Consider the following 17,756-nt stretch of genomic DNA (forward strand, 5'->3'; position numbering starts at 1 on the left):
GTGCTGACAGATCTCAGATAGGATTTTATGGGCTGACCTGAGGGATTTAGGAACTTCATCTAAAAGCTGCCCTACTTTTCCCTTGTTTTTCCAAATGGGAATTGTGTGCTGCATTCCAAACCCCAGGGACAGGGAAATTCAGGGCATTTCTAAGAATACATATATATATATATAAGAATATATATATAAAAGAAACTAAGAGTATATATATAATATATTTTATTTTATATGTTATATAATATGTTATGTGCAATATATATATAATATAATATATAATATATAATATATAATATATAATATATAATATATAATATATAATATATAATATATAATATATAATATATAATATATAATATATAATATATAATATATAATATGCATTATGTAATATATTATCTATTATTTTAAAATATTGTATTTTTATTTTATTTTATATGTTATATATTATATAATATATATTGCGTATATTTTACATAATATACTAAATTATATATAATATATTATTGTTCATATTAGATGTATTCTATATTATATTACATATTACATATAACACTTATGTATTATTATAATATATAAAATATATATTACATTCTTTATTAAATACATATATATTAAATATATAAATATATAAATATATAAATATAAATCTACAAATCTATTTAATGTAATTAATATATTAAAGGATGTTATGTTTATTATATTTTTCATATATTGTAAATTATATTTAATTATAGAGTATCATATATTAAATGTTATATATGTATAACATTAGATGTATTACACATCACAATATATAATATAATATAATATAATATAATATAATATAATATAATATAATATAATATAATATAATATAATATAATATATATTATTGTATAATATAATATTTAATAGACTGTATAGTATATTCTAGATTATTTTAATGTACATAGTTACATATTAAATATGTTATATATTACACAGAATAGGTATTACATATTGCATTATAAAACATAATATTACATTACACCCTTTAATAAACCCTGAGGGTAACTTTTTATCTCATGTTTGCTTCTCTGGATCTGCTCAGGACCCTCCTGGAATTCCCATTTCCTTCTTGTCTCATGGTTGAAGTTGTCCCACCCTGAACGTGGCTGGGGTGAGGCTGTGGTGCCACCCCTGGTGACCTCCAGGAGCAGCAGCATCCCCTTAATCCTCTGCTGAAGCACTTCTAATTAAAAGCTATTATTTTATTATTCTAATTGCTCTCCCCACTGAGCTTACTCTGTCTTTCCTCACATTCCACTGCACCCCCAAAAGCATGATGGGGACAGAACCACCTAAAACCCCAATTTTGGAGCCCCAGCCTCTTTTTAGCACCTCCCCAGCCCCAGGAGCCTTGAGGAAAAGCTTTGCCGTGGATCTTGATCCCACAGCCAGGATATTTGTCCTCCCAGGATGAGGAGGGAAAACAACCACCCCCAGGGACAGCTGTGGACGTTTCCCAGCCCTGCTGCCACCTCCAGGAGCCAAAGCTGTTCCTGCCACGCCCCAACTCCGGGCTTTCCACCCAAAACCTGAGACTGTGGCATCTCAGCCACCTGCAGGAAGAGGAATTGTTCCAAAGCAAATCCCTCAGAAAATGTCACGAGCAAGTTTTTCCTGTTATTTTTCTTCCTCTTTAACACATTGTCTCCTTCAAGTGCTTGCAGAGGTCAAGCAGAACATCCCAGCTTTAATCTCAAGGGGAATATTCGGGTTTTTGTACAAGTTTTTCCAGTGATTTATATTCAGGCTTATATTGAAGATTCCCAAGCTATCAGGATTCACAGCTGTTGATAGCAGAGCCAAGTGGAATTTGATAATTATTGACTTTAAAGATAAACTTTAAAAAGGAAAGGCTTTCCCCACCTGATTGGAATTAATAATAGCAGGGGAAAGGGAAACAAACCCCATGTGATGGACATTTATTCATTCCTAGAAAGTGAGGGTGAAAATACAAATCTTCCCTCTTCCTTCTCACCCTCAGGGAACAAAACAATGTATGAATTCATTTTGTTGCAGGAGAAACCCTCTGGGAATGTTATTTCAGGGAAGAGAGGATGCTTCCAAGCCTGCAGCTGGAATTTTCACAACCTCCTGTTTTGTCAGTGCTCTTCTCTCCTAGAACAGCATCAAATAATTGGATTGGATTAAATAAAACTTGGCACCAAAATCTGCTCATTCTCTCTGGGAAAAGGCTGCTTCTCAAAAGCAGCCTCACATCTGAGAACTGAAAGTTCCCAGACCAGAAGGTGAAGCAACCCCGTGGCCAAAATACCCCAGTGGTTTCACGGGTGCTTTTCCCTCACACGGAAACTGAGCTGAAACCCAAAAATCCCCCGGAGATCCCCTGAGCCCAGCCCAGCCCAGCCCAGCCCAGCCCCTGGTGCATTCCTCAGCTCTGAGGGCACCCCTGCCACTCCAGCAGGGAGAGATTCCCCTTGGGAAGCTCTGGAAAGGCTGGAATCTCTCTAGCCTGAGGTCAGAACTGCAGCAAAGACACCTTGGTGTCTTTATTTTTACCAATTCTGCCAAATCCCAGCCAAAAGAGGAAATGTTTGTTTGTAAAACTGTAACAAGTGTAACATATTTTAGCTTTTATGAGAAAATGACCTTGAAACGCTTAACACTGGATCTCCTCCTTCTCCTTCTTTCTCCTTCTCCTTCTCACCTTCTCCTTCACCTACTCCTCCTTCCTTTTCACCTTCTCCTCCTCATTCTCCTTCCTTTTCTCCTTCTCCTCCTTCCTTTTCTCCTTCTCCTTCTTCCTTTTCACCTTCTCCTCCTCCCTTTTCTCCTTCTCCTCCTCATTCTCCTTCCTTTTCTCCTTCTCCTTCTCTTCTCCTTCCTTTTCTCATTCTCTTTCTCCTTCTCCTCCTCGTTCTCCTTCCTTTTCACCTTCTCCTCCTTCCTTTTCTCCTTCTCCTTCACCTTCTCCTCCTCCCTTTTCTCCTTCTCCTCCTCATTCTCCTTCCTTTTCTCCTTCTCCTTCTCTTTCCTTTTCTCATTCTCTTTCTCCTTCTCCTCCTCTTTCTCCTTCCTTTTCACCTTCTCTTTCTCCTTTTCCTTCCTTTTCTCCTTCTCCATCCTTTTCTCCTTCTCCTTTTCCTTCCTTTTCTCCTTCTCCATCCTTTTCTCCTTCTCCTTCTCCTTTTCCTTCCTTTTCTCCTTCTCCATCCTTTTCTCCTTCTCCTTCTCCTCCTCCTCTCACTAAACAAAAATAATTCATAATTCCCATGACACAAAATGTTACCACTGGAATTTTTTCCTTTCTCCATCCCTCTCCATTTCCAGGGCAATATTTTGACTTCTCCAGGTGTCTCCGAGTGCCATGGGCAGCGCTGCCTTGGGACAGAATCTGGGCCCAGCAACTGCTTCTTGCTGGATTAATAGTAGGTAATTAAAATGAGAGTAATTAACCTGATGGGAAACCATCCCAGGCTGCCCAATACAGACCATTTCTTGGGACCATTTTCCCTGGCACATTGAATTACTGGGAATGAATCACAATCCCAAGTATTCCTGGGAGCATGAACTCACATCCTGAGCACGCTATATGTACTCAGTGCAGGAACCTGTGAGAGCTGATAAGAAATTAGGTAAATCCTGCTTAAATCCTCCCAGGAAAACAAAAGCTGGTTAATGATTAATCATTAACAAAAAAAACAAAAACAATTATTAATGACTACAGTTTGGACCATTCTGCTCCTTGGGGCAGAGTTTTGGTTTCTGTTTCTGGAATAAGAATGCAAAGGAGTATTTTTATCCTGGAAGGAGATGGATCCTCATCCCTGGTGCTTTAAAACAAGGAGTTTGTCTTCCTTTGGACACTGGACTAATCTCTAGTCCTGACTCAAAATGCAGCTTTTTTTAGCCAGGAATCTGCAGTTCAAGAGTCACATCCAAGAACACAACCCTTCCATGAGCTGCATCCAAGGAGAAACCTGGAACTCCTCAACACTTCCACCTGTGCTGCTGCATCCCCCCAGCTTCCCCTTCCCTGGAGTGCTGGGGGGCCTCAGCAATTCCCACCTGAATGCTGAGGTGTCCCTTCACCAAACCAGGGGGACAGGGAAGCATCCCTTGGCCCCCAGGAACTCGTGCATGGAAAAGGTGGGAGAATTGTCCATATCAAGAGCCCCAGGTGCCTGAGCAAGGTGAGGAACAAGGGATAATCCCTTATTCCCTGAAGGCTTGGAGTGTCACAGCCTGGAATCATCCCAAGTGGAAATCTACCATTGTTAGTAGAGCTCTGAAAAAAAAAATCTTCCAGTAATTCCCAGCTTGGGTTGTGCCAGGGTGGAAACTTCCTGATGACTTATGGGAAATCATGGAATCTGAGAATGACTTGGAAAGGATTCCAAGGATCACCCAGTGCCACCCCTGCCATGGCAGGGACACCTCCCAGTGTCCCAGGCTGCTCCAGCCCCAGTGTCCAGCCTGGCCTGGGGCACTGCAGGGATGCAGGGGCAGCCCCAGCTGCTCTGGCAATCCCAGCCCAGCCAGGAATTCCTCATTGCCAAGATCCCATCCCTGGCTGCCCTCTGGCACTGGGAGCCATTCCCTGGGTGCTGTCCCTGCAGGCCTTGGCCCCAGCCCCTCTGCAGCTCTCCTGGAGCCCCTGGAATGTGCTGGAAGCTCTCCCTGGAGCCTTCTCCCCTCCAGGCTGAAGGGGCTGGTGCAGAGGGCCTGGTGTTAACCAGGGATCTGGGATCTGTAATGAAATGGCTGTTGGAAGTGGAGCAAACCCTACCCATGTAAATGTTCAATCAGTCAATGATTCAATGCTGCTAAAACCTTTTGTGCCCTCCTCCTTTTGCACCCTCTCCACCACCAGTCTCCATAGTAATAATTCTGAATTGATTCTGACCTGGTGCTCATTTCATCCATGTGATAAATAATAGAATGGACTGAGCCAAGGACATGGAACGTTGGAGAGAATCCAGAGGAGGCCACCAGGATGATCAGAGGGATGGAGCAGCTGGGAGGAAAGGCTGGGAGAGCTGGGAATGTTCCCCTGGAGAAGGGAGGGCTCCAGGGAGAGCTTCCAGCACATTGCAGGCCTGCAGGGGCTCCAGGAGAGCTGCAGAGGGACTGGGGCCAAGGCCTGCAGGGACAGCACCCAGGGAATGGCTCCCAGTGCCAGAGGGCAGCCAGGGATGGGATCTTGGCAATGAGGAATTCCTGGCTGGGCTGGGATTGCCAGAGCAGCTGGGGCTGCCCCTGCATCCCTGCAATGTCCAAGGCCAGGCTGGACACTGGGGCTGGAGCAGCCTGGGACACTGGGAGGTGTCCCTGCCATGGCAAGGCGATGGAAAAAGATGATTTTAAGATCCCTTCCCACCCAAACCTTTCCATAATTCTATGAAATTTATATTAAAATCTAGTTTTGCCAATTCCACTGATGGTGGTGGTGATGAGACACTGGTGACAACCCAGCCCAAAAATTGCTCCTCAGATGTTCCAAGCCCTTGAAAACAGACAACCCCTAAAGCATGAGCTTGGATGTGGGGTGGTGAATTCCTCTGGAGGTGCAGATGCTGTGTCCAGCCCTTGCTGCTCTCCCTGCCCCAAGGGAGGGATGCTTTGGGATCACATCCTTGTCCTGGTGCTGGATGGGAAGCATCCTTTGATGCTGCAGCTCAGGCAGTGCACAAAGGGCTCCCTGAGACAGGGACCTGGCAAGGCTTGGTGGGATGATCCTACAAATCAGGGAAAATTCCCTGTCTGACCACCCCAGAGCCACTCTGGAACTCACAATTCCTGAGCTGGGAATTCCTTCCCAGCTGCACCCCACACTCACAGGCTCAGACCACTCACTCCACATTTGCCATGGCAGAGCCTCAGATGTCTCAACCCTTAAATAATTGTAATCTCAGTGCAATAAATAAATAATAAAACAACAGCTCAAGCTGGTGCCTCTCAGGATGCAAAGGACACCCTGGCTTTGCACACCCTCACAGTCCAAGCATGGAAAATCCTGGATTCCTCAGCTCCTGCCATGGCTCTGAGTGTGCGGTCACTTGGCTGGACCACAGTTCCCTGTCCCTTTGCTGGTCAGTGCCAGCTCGTGTCCTCTTGTCCCCAGCTCGTGTCCTCTTGTCCCCAGCTCATGTTCTCTTGTCCCCAGCTCGTGTCCTCTTGTCCCCAGCTCATGTTCTTTTGTCCCCAGCTCATGTTCTCTTATCCCCAGCTCGTGTCCTCTTGTCCCAGCTCACGTCCTCTTGTCCCCAGCTCGTGTCCTCTTGTCCCAGCTCGTGTCCTCTTGTCCCCAGCTCGTGTCCTCTTGTCCCAGCTCGTGTCCTCTTGTCCCCAGCTCGTGTCCTCTTGTCCCAGCTCGTGTCCTCTTGTCCCCAGCTCACGTCCTCTTGTCCCCAGCTCGTGTCCTCTTGTCCCCAGCTCGTGTCCTCTTATCCCCAGCTCACGTCCTCTTGTCCCCAGCTCGTGTCCTCTTGTCCCCAGCTCACATCCTCTTGTCCCCAGCTCGTGTCCTCTTATCCCAGCTCACGTCCTCTTGTCCCCAGCTCGTGTCCTCTTGTCCCCAGCTCACGTCCTCTTATCCCCAGCTCGTGTCCTCTTGTCCCCAGCTTGTGACCTCTTGTCCCCAGCTCACATTCTCTTGTCCCCAGCTCGTGTTCTCTTGTCCCAGCTCACGTCCTCTTGTCCCCAGCTCACGTCCTCTTGTCCCCAGCTCGTGTCCTCTTGTCCCCAGCTCACATTCTCTTGTCCCCAGCTCGTGTCCTCTTGTCCCCAGCTCACGTCCTCTTGTCCCCAGCTCGTGTCCTCTTGTCCCCAGCTCACATTCTCTTGTCCCCAGCTCGTGTCCTCTTGTCCCCAGCTCACGTTCTCTTGTCCCCAGCTCGTGTCCTCTTGTCCCCAGCTCGTGTCCTCTTATCCCAGCTCACGTCCTCTTATCCCCAGCTCGTGTCCTCTTGTCCCCAGCTCACGTCCTCTTATCCCCAGCTCGTGTCCTCTTGTCCCCAGCTCACATCCTCTTGTCCCAGCTCACGTCCTCTTGTCCCCAGCTCATGTCCTCTTATCCCAGCTTGTGTCCTCTTGTCCCCAGCTTGTGTCCTCTTGTCCCCAGCTCACATTCTCTTGTCCCCAGCTCGTGTCCTCTTATCCCCAGCTCGTGTCCTCTTGTCCCCAGCTCACGTCCTCTTATCCCCAGCTCACGTCCTCTTGTCCCAGCTCGTGTCCTCTTGTCCCCAGCTCACGTCCTCTTGTCCCCAGCTCACATTCTCTTGTCCCCAGCTCACGTCCTCTTGTCCCCAGCTCACATCCTCTTGTCCCCAGCTCACATCCTCTTGTCCCCAGCTCACATCCTCTTGTCCCCACACAGAGCTTGAGCTGCCACGTGCACCGAGTGTATTCCTGAACAGCCGACCATTCCCTAGCTCTGGTTTCTCATGGAAAGGCTCGAGGATTTTCAGGGGAAGGTATTGCAAAAGAAGTGCCCTTCCCTCCCTGGAGGGATCACAATCCTCCAGTGTAAACTCTCACCCAGTTGTGCTTATCTTCTGCAAGATTAGCAGCTGCAGAGCTCGTTGGCATCAGCAGCACCAAGACCCTCATCAGGAAATTCCAGACAGGATTGGATTGTTCACATCCTTTACAAGGAGGAATCCTTGAGAGGAAAGGCAAAATCTTCCCCTGCAGACTGAATTTGCTTTACCCCAAGCTGAGAGGAGCAGGCAGAGCTGTTGCCCAGAGTGCTGTGAACCCTGCCCTGCTGCCCGTTCTTCATCCTGTGGGCTCCCAGCCCGGCCAGAGTACAGCCACAGGCGCCACCAGCCACCCTGGGCACATGCGCTAACCCTCCGCTGCAGTGGATCCTCGGTTCATTCCTTCCTCAGCTTCTTCATCTTGAGATTTTTGTGGTTTTGGGTTTGTTTGTTTTTTAGGGTTAGGGTCAGGATTAAATGTGTGAGATGGCATTTCTTGTTTGGATTTAGATATTTCCTGGTTCTTATTTATATTTCAGTCTCACAAATTGTGAGTTTTATAGTATTTCACTCGAATAAACTAAAAATGGAGTTGTATCTCTTTCTTTAGAAGGATTTTTTAAGGATAAACTGTTTAATTAAGAAATGATACTTAAATTATTTTTACTTTTAACTTAATGCCTGTGGCCTGCAATGTGGACTTTTTTATCCAGTTACACAAAACCACCCAAACCCATGGAGAAGAAGTTGAAGGAGAACTAGTCACCACCCTAAAACCTCTATCTTGTTAAATATATATATATCTCTATATATCTATAACTATATATCTATATATATACACATATATATATAGTATATATATATACAGATATATAGTGTGTATATATATATATATATATATAATCTATATCTAAATATCTATTACTGCATTCTAAACCCTTAAACTCTAAGTTTTCACCCCATGTGGTATCACACACTCCTGTCCAAACTGCACACCAACAATCCCAGTTCCACCATTCCATTCTGGAAGCTTCTCCAGGCCTCAGGGCAGTGCAGGGTTCTCCTGGGGGTCAGTGCCTGCAGCACAGAAATCTCCAATTCCCAGCCAGGGTTCCAGCAGGGTTCCTGCAGCTTTTCATCTGGAATGTTCCTGAGCAGCACCCTCAGGCACCTCCTTGGTGTTCTCCAGGCTCCCAATGCTCTCCCTAGAACACACTTGGCAGGGACCAGAGCCTCCTCACGGGTGCAGCCTCTCTTCTGCTTCAGGGAGGGTTCATTGAGGTTAATTCTCTTTCCTTGGGGGCAGAGGGAGGATTTATTCCCCTCTCACGAAGATTTGGCCATGAAATGTTATCCAAGTTACCCTTTGCTTTCCCTTTTCTAGGCATGTGGGGCTATTTGCTGATGCTCACTGATAAAATAAAAAACCCCAAACATGTGAGAATAAAGAGGCCACGAGCAAGGAGCTGAGCTGGGGAGGATTTGTTGTGAGCAGGATCGGAAGGTTCTCAGTCCTGGGAATGCTGTGGGATAGAGCCTGACTGCAGGAGCTCTGCAGAACTCCCAGGGCTGGATCACAGCTTGTTTCCCAGTTTTGAGATTAGCGTGGGGACCAGCATGTTCCATCTCCAGGACTGGGATTGATGGAATCCCCTGCATGCCCCCAGGACACGGCGATTCCCTTGGACACCACACTTCCCCGGGCAGGGAGTGCTGCCTCATCTCCTGCCGGGATTGCAGGAGATTCCCTTCCCGAGCTGTTGCATCCCGAGGGAACCACGGCCCTCCTGGCTATGGCGGTGACCCGCATCTCGCTGCTTTCTCCAGGGGAATCCCATCCCCTCTCCCCCAGCCGATACTGCACCCCGCGGGTCCCGAACACAAATAATTCGTCCTTTTCCTCGCAGGGCATCTCACACCCGCTGGATGCTGCATGCCTGTGTTTCATCCCTTTCCGGGTATTGTATTGTAAGTCGGTCCCCGGGCACCGAACGGCCCCGGCACCGCCGCCTCCCGTCGCCCCTCCCGGAGAGCGCATCCTCATCCCCTCCCTGCCCCTGCCGCCCATCCTCTCAGGGCGGCGCGTCCCTCCCGGTGAGCCCGGCTCGAAAGTGAAAGCGAAAGCGCTCGGGCCGCACTGGGACGGCGACAGCGGCGGGGAAGCGCCACGGAGCTGCCGCTGGACCGCGGAGCTGCCCCCGGATCGCGGAGCTGCCCCCGGGCCGGTGCCATGGCACCGCCGCTGCTGCCGCTGCTCTGCGGCACCGCCGCGCTCCTGCTGCTCCGCGCCGCCGCCGACACCGGTAAGCGGGGCTGCCCCGGGCTCCCGGCTCGCCAGCGGCTTCTCCGAGCCCTGCCCGGGGTGTCCACACCCTCCCGGGGAGCTCGACGCCTTCCCCGGGGTGCGCACTCCCTTTCCGGGAACCCTCCGCCTTCCCCGGGGTGCCCACTCTGTCCCGAGGGTGCTCGCTGCGCTCCCCGGGGTGCCCGCTCCGCTCCAGGTGAGCCTGCTCGACTTCCGGAGGGGATCGCGCCGCTCCCGGGGGCTGCCAAGCTCCCGCGGAGGTGCCCACACTCTCCCTGGGCTGCCCGTGCCCTCCCTAAGGTGTTTGCTCCGGTCCCGAAGGCGCTCGCTCCGCTTTCCCGGATGCCGGTGCCAATCCCCGAGCTGCCCGCTCTGCTCCCGGGATGCCGGGGCCAATCCCGGGATGCCCGCTACCCTGCCCGGGCTACCCACGCTATTCCCTGGGGTACCCAAACTCCCATTTGGGGTGGCCACGCTGTCCCTGGGGTGGCCGTGCCATCCCTGAGGTGTTTTCTGTGCTTCCTTGGGGGGTTGCTCTGCTCCCTGGGGTACCCAAGCCCCTACTCCAGGTGCCCAGGCTGCTCCCCAGGGTGTCCATGCTGCTCCCTGGGGTGTCCCTGCTGCTCCTCAGGGCGTCCATGGCATCCCTGAGGTGCCTATGGCATCCCTGGGGTGCCCATGCTACTCCCTGGGGTACCCAAGCCCCCACTCAAGGTGCCCAGGCTGCTCCTCAGGGTGTCCATGCTGCTCCCTGGGGTGTCCATGCCATCCTTGGGGTGCCCATGCTACTCCCTGGGGTACCCAAGCCCCCACTTGAGGTGCCCAGGCTGCTCCTCAGGATGTCCATGCCACACCTCGGGTGTCCCTGCTGCTCCTTGGGGTGTCCATGCCACACCTGGGGTGCCCATGCCATCTCTGGGGTGCCCATGCTGCTCCCTGGGGTGCCCATGCTGCTCCCTGGGGTGTCCATGCCATCTCTGGGGTGCCCACGCTGCTCCTTGGGGTGCCCATGCCATCTCTGGGGTGCCCATGCTGCTCCCTGGGGTGCCCATGCTGCTCCCTGGGGTGTCCATGCCATCTCTGGGGTGCCCACGCTGCTCCCTGGGGTGTCCATGCCATCTCTGGGGTGCCCACGCTGCTCCCTGCATTCCCAAACCTGTCCCTGGGTGCCTCCTGTGCCCCCCAGGCTGCAGCCCCGTGTTCCCTGGGTGCTCACCTTGCTCCTGGCATTCCCACAGCACCTCCTGACAGTGTCCAGGGAGGCTGGGGCTGCTTTCCAGGATCTGTGTGCTGGGCCCATGGCAGCTGCATCACTGTGGGATTTCAGCCTGGCTGCACTCCCTGGCTTTCCCATGGCACTGGGAGTTGTCCTCAGTGGCTGCTGAGCCTGGAATGTCACATCATTGTCCTGCCTCTCCAAAAGTCAAAACCCCTGGAATTACTGGGTCATGACAGCTAAAGACACCTTCAAGGTCACTGAGTGTAACAATTAACCCAGCTGTGCCAGGGCCACCACTGACCCTGTCCCCAGTGCCACATCCACAGGGTTTTAAATCCCTGCAGGGATGGGGACTCCACCCCTGCCCTGGGCAGCTCATCCCAATGCTTTGCCGCCCTTTCCAGGAGGAATTGTCCCAAAATCCCCCCTGAGCTGCCCTGGCCCAGCCTGAGGCCGTTCCCTCTGCTCCTGTCCCTGTTCCCTGGAGCACAGCCCGACCCCCCCGGCTGTGCCCTCCTGGCAGGGACTTGTGCAGAGCCACCAGGGCCCCCTGAGCCTCCTTTGCTCCAGGCTCAGCCCCTGCCCAGCTCCCTCAGCCCCTCCTGGTTCTCCAGACCCTTCCCAGCTCCCTCAGCCCCTCCTGGTTCTCCAGACCCTTCCCAGCTCCCTCAGCCCCTCCTGGTTCTCCAGACCCTTCCCAGCTCCCTCAGCCCCTCCTGGTTCTCTCCAGCCCCTGCCCAGCTCCCTCAGCCCCTCCTGGTTCTCCAGACCCTTCCCAGCTCCCTCAGCCCCTCCTGGGGCTCCAGACCCTTCCCAGCTCTGTTGCTCTTGGAGCTTTGGGAAAATTCTCATCACAGCTTGGGCCTTGGAGCTATGCCTTGGTTCATCTTCCCAGGAGCTCCTGGAAGCAGCAAGACCATTAGGAAATACTTAATTTGCTGATCATATGGCAGCTGTGAAGGATTCTGTGAAATAAGGCTGGAAGGGAATGCAGAGCTTTGGGACAGCTTCAGTGCTCACTGTTCTCCAAGTTCCTGTGGGCTCCTGAACTTTGGAAAATGAATTTATCCCTATTTATAACAGAACGACACAAATGGCCAGGAATGCAAAAGTCTTGGGTGACAAAAATAAGCCAGAAGAGTGCCATGCACTGGAAAAACATGGGCCCTGAGCCTCAGGAACAAGCTAAAAATAGCCCTCCAAAGTAATTCCTCGCTCAGCACGGACCCCAGACACCCCGACAGCATTCCAGGCAGCAGTGCTGCCACCAGGATTGTTCTTTGGGGCAAAACCCGTGGGTTTAGGGGGTGTTAGAGAAAATGAACAATATTTATTTCTTCTAGTTCACGTGATGGACAGTTTGGGATGTGCTGTTGCATCCCACGATGTTCCCACTGGGCATCCTGTCCTCTCCTGCTCAACTGGAAATATTTTTGAGCTGAAACGTGGAAGTTTTATCTATTTCTGTGATTTTGGCATTTCTCATGGATTTTTCTTGCATCCAGATTTGTGAAATTCCTCCTTTCTCCGCCTTTTTTTTTTTTTTTGCTCACAGCTTTTAAATTTTGAGCAGAAAACCTCCACCTCTCCGGACCTTTTCCTGATCATTTTTGAAGGAGAACAGCCAAGTTTTTCCTGGTGTGGATTCTCCAGTGTCCAGCTGTGGTTGTGCATCCCTGGGAGGCTGCATTTGGACATGGAATGATTCACATGGCAGCATCTCCATGCCTGGGGTCATCCTGGCTGTATTCCCTGTTCTGCTTCCCAATGTGCCAGAATGAGCTCATCCTCCACAACCACCATCGTTGGAGCTCACTGGTGGCGAATGACAAGAAAAAGAGAAGAAAAAATCCATGGAAATGCAAAACCCAGGGATATCAGGCACATTTCAACCTGGCTATTTAATCCCAGCAGGATGCAGGGAATCCAGATGGAAATAAGGCAGCTGGAGGTGTTTTCCTGGGATGCTCAGTCCTGGCACCGCAGCTCCTTCGGGAGGTTGGCCAAGCCTGGGATGAGTCTTTGAGCACCTGGGATGATCCATCCATGGGAAATTCCAACTCATTCCTGAGGGATTAAAGCGTAAATCCTTCATCTCCAGCTGATTCCTCCCCTTTTCCCCCTTGGAATGTGTTTGTCTCATCAAACAAGCTGAAATCCATGGATGGTGTGAAACGTGGGATGGTGATCCTGGAGAGTGGTGCTGCTGGGATCTTGTGGGAGCAACTTGGGCATTTTTTAGAAGAGGAGATTCCAACCAACTGTTAAAAAAACCCCTCTTTGGAGGGATTGGGATGAGGAGAGGAGGTTTAAAAGCTGGAAGGCATAAACAGAGCTCGCAGATCCCGGATTTTCCTGGACATTTTTGGTGTTTCCGACTGAATTTCCTGCTGTGCTCCCTTTGGAGGCGCAGCCGGCACCGGGAGGGTTTTTCAGTGACTCAAGGCACAGTGCCAGGTCTGGTGAGTTGTGATACTGTTGTGAAACATCCTCAGGCAGGCATTTCCCAGTTCCAAGAACTGCTGATTCCAGGAATTTCACCCACATCCTGAGAGGAGGCCAAGAGCTGCTGCATGTCCCCATGTCACTCGTGTCCTGTGGCCACACTGGCCACGACTGCACCAGATCCACCTGGGCACTGAAACGGAGCAGATTCCCCCGGCACGTTCTGGGGATGCACCACAAATTGGGGCAGGAGGTTTTCAGGATGGAGATTTTTATCTCTGGATGTTTTGGGTGCTGCGGGTGCACGTTGTGTTCCTGTCCCCACTGCTGCTGTGCCACTGTTCCCTTCCCAGCCTGCTCCCATCCCCACTGTTTCCAGTTCCCCATCCTGCTCCCATCCCCACTGTTTCCAGTTCCCCATCCTGCTCCCATTCCCACGATTTCCAGTTCCCCATTCTGTTCCCATTCCCACATTTTCCAGTTCCCCATCCTGTTCCCATCCTCATGATTTCCAGTTCCCCATCCTGCTCCCATTCCCACGATTTCCAGTTCCCCATTCTGTTCCCATTCCCACGATTTCCAGTTCCCCATCCTGTTCCCACTCCCACTGTTTCCAGTTCCCCATCCTGTTCCCATTCCCATGATTTCCAGTTCCCCATTCTGTTCCCATCCTCCCTGTTTCCAGTTCCCCATTCTGCTCCCATCCCCTCTGTTTCTATCATGTTCCCATTCCTACTGTTTCTATCCCCATTGTGCTCCTATTCCCATCCTGCTCCCATCCCCGCTGCCATCACACTCCTGTCCTTGTCACTGGCATGTTCCCATCCCTGTGTGCTCCTGTGCTCCCTGCCATGGCATTCCCATTCCATAATGATCCCAGCCCAGCTGTGTGTTCCTCCTGGCTGGACACTGCTCCATCCCAGCTGGACATCGTTCCATCCATGGCAGGCATCAATTCATCCATCCAGCCTGGCCATGCCTCGTTCCATCCTATCCCTCCTTCCCATGCCAGACACCCATCATTCCCATTTCCCAGATATCCATCATTCCATCCTATCCCTCCTTCCCATGCCAGACACCCATCATTCCCATTTCCCAGATACCCATCATTCCATCCTATCCCTCCTTCCCATGCCAGACACCCATCATTCCCATTTCCCAGATATCCATCATTCCATCCTATCCCTCCTTCCCATGCCAGACACCCATCATTCCCATTTCCCAGATACCCATCATTCCCATTTCCCAGATACCCATCATTCCATCCTATCCCTACTTCCCATCCCAGATATCCACTGCTCCATCCTATCCATACTTCCCATTGCTCCATACTTCACATCCCAGCCCTGCATGGATCCATCCCATCTGTGCATCCCCTCCCAGATATCCACCACTCCTCCCAGGTCATCCATCCCATCCCAGATATCCACCACCCCATCCTGCTCATCCATCCCATCCCAGATATCCACCACCCCATCCTGCTCATCCATCCCATCCCAGATATCCACCACTCCCCCCAGGTCATCCATCCCACCCCAGCCATCCATGGCTCCGTCCCAGCTGCATTTTGTCTTGTTCCCATTGTACATCTCTCTGTCTCTCCATGCTGGCTCCCACTGGGATCAGGGAGCTTCCAGCAGCCAGGATCATGGATAAGTTGTTCCCACACCACCACAGGGATCCAGGTGCTGGCACAGCTTTGGAACAACCAGGAAATTTTGCCCCTTGCACCAGAAAAGATGGGAAATTTCATCACTCTGGTACGGAACCGAGCTCATCCTGAGGCTGAAGGGGAAGCAGGAGCTCGTTTGGGGAAAAGCAAAGCCACAACTCCAAGTCCACTGTTGTCCCTCTGTCTGGGATACTTGGATTTCAGCTGCCACCTTCCAGAGGGGAAAAACTCCCGGGCAGTGGCTGGAGGACTCACCAGCAGCTGGAATTTCTCATGTCCAGCTGTGACATGAGTGGAGAAGGACGGGGGCAGTGACCACAGCTGGAATTCAGCAGCTGGAGGCAGCTGGGGCTGCTGGCCTGGGACAGTCACTGCAAGGGGATGGAATTCCATAAAACTTCCTTGCTGGCTGGAGGAGCTGCTCCAAGTGACCACAAACATGCCAGAAGTGGAGTTTTCCCTTTCTCCAGCCTCTGGAGCAGCTGCTACAAGTGATCCCAAAAATGCTGGGAATATTTTCCCTTTCTCCATCCCCTGTGTCAGGCACAGGGTCCCTTTACTTTTGCAGGACGGATAAATCCCTATATTCACCCCTGTGCAGGATTTTATAGCATGATGGAAAGGTTTGGGTTGGGAGGGAATTTAGGGATCACCTCATTCCACGTTGTACCACAGGCAGGGACACCTTCCTCTATCCCAGGCTGCTGCTCCAAGCCCCGTCCAGCCCAGCCTTGGGCACTTGCAGGGATGAGGAGTGGGGAACTCCCCAGCACAGCCAGAGGTTGTCTGATCTCCCTGTTGTGATTCCAGCTGTTTTTCCCCCATCCCAGTGCACTGCAGCCCCCCCAAGGCCGTGGCCAACGCTCACATCGACGCCGGGAATCGCACGGAGCTGAACTCCCGCCTGCGCTACTCCTGCAAGCCCGGGTACAAACGGAAAGCTGGGACCTCCAGCCTCATCCAGTGCATCCTCTGGAACGGCTCCCAGCCCCGCTGGACCGACCCCACCCTCCAGTGCATCCGTAAGCCCGCAGGGGGAGCTGGGACACCTCCAAACAGCAGGATGGGAAGAAACGCGAGCACCAGCCAAGTTCTGTTTCCAAAAGAATCAGAAATGGGGAAATTATGGAGAGGAATTTAATCCGTGGAATTCCTAATGGAATTCCTAATGGATAACGGCTTGGGAAAACAAAAGTTTAGGGCCTTGCATCCTTCAGTGCTCACAGACCTGGGGAGGAAGGTAAAACCTGGGAGAGGAATTTATTGGTGAGGATGGAACACCAGGAGGAACACGGAATTTATAAACCGCAAAGAGACTTTGCATAAACCAGAGGTGCCCAGTGTGGGAAAACATAATTAAAAGGCTGAAAATAGGGATTAATTAGGATAATTAAAAAGGGACAAATTATTAATCAGTAGAAGACAGAATAGTAATTAATGACTTCAAGGCAGTGAGCATTAATTCCTTGTTTTGCTAAAATATAAAAATTGTTAAAATTTGACAACGAATACCCATTTTTTGGAATTTGTGGAATTTCCCCCAGACCTCAATGTTGGATATAATAATTTTGACTTTACAACTTACCAAACCACTTGCAGAGTTCATTTCCCAGCTGATGGTGTCTCCCTGTTGTGTTTTCCCAAAGGAGATCCGGCTCTTTCCAGGGAAACCCCCGGCGCGGCGAGCACGACCCAGAGGGGTGAGGAACAGGATTGGGATTGGGTTTGGAGCTGCCATGGCCATGGCAAAGCCACAGCTCCAGGGTGTGGGAACCACAACGTTCCCGTGCTGGGATCAGATGCACCCCATGGGGTGAAATCCCAGCGTTCTGTGCCTGCTGGATGAGGGCACGGGAATAACGGTGCCGCCTTTTGATTTTGGGAATTGAAACATTTCCCACTGTTTTCCCAGCAGGAACCACCAGTGCCAGCCCAAATTCCAGCCCTTCTCCAGCTCCCAGCCAGTCACCTGTGCCACCAGCACCAGATGGATCCAGGCCACCGGAGATGGTGCCAACACTGGACACATCCACGCTGGGAGAGGGCACAACCCCGCTGCCCGTCCCACCCACGGAGTATGCCGCAGGTTGGGCTGATGCCCAAGGGAACACCAACCTCCCCTGGGCCTTGTTTCATCCACAAAGGCTCTCTTGCTTTTCCAATAGAATTTTCCTTCTCTCCAACCTCCTTTCTAGTGAGGCTCCTCCCCAGCATCCACCCCTTTCCTACCTTTTGCAGCTCAAAATTTCCTTTTCTCTCCTCTTTTCCAGTTTCCATCCAGTCCGTGGCCTCTTCTGTTGGTAAGCTGGGAAAAAAAACCACAAAAACTTCTTTGGGAAACAGGGGCTTATTTCAATTTTTTTAAGCTTAAAATCCCTTCTGGGGGCTGTGGGAGCTTTATTCCATGGCCAATGGGAATGCCACTGAGCGGGGGAAGGATTCAGCACCCAAATTTCTTCCTGGAAAGAAGAATTCCCAATTCCCTCCCTCCAGGGGTGGGGAGGGATCTTGTGATGGTGCCTGGAGTGGTGTTGGCTCCTCCTGGAGCTGTTTTGGTGGAATTCCTCAGCCATGGGTTTGGGAGATGCTCCTCACCCCGAGTGTCCATCCCACAGGACTCCTGGTGCTGCTGGCCATCGGAATTGCGGC

Source organism: Molothrus ater, chromosome 5 (genome assembly GCF_012460135.2).
Source record: "Molothrus ater isolate BHLD 08-10-18 breed brown headed cowbird chromosome 5, BPBGC_Mater_1.1, whole genome shotgun sequence".
NCBI lineage: Eukaryota > Metazoa > Chordata > Aves > Passeriformes > Icteridae > Molothrus > Molothrus ater.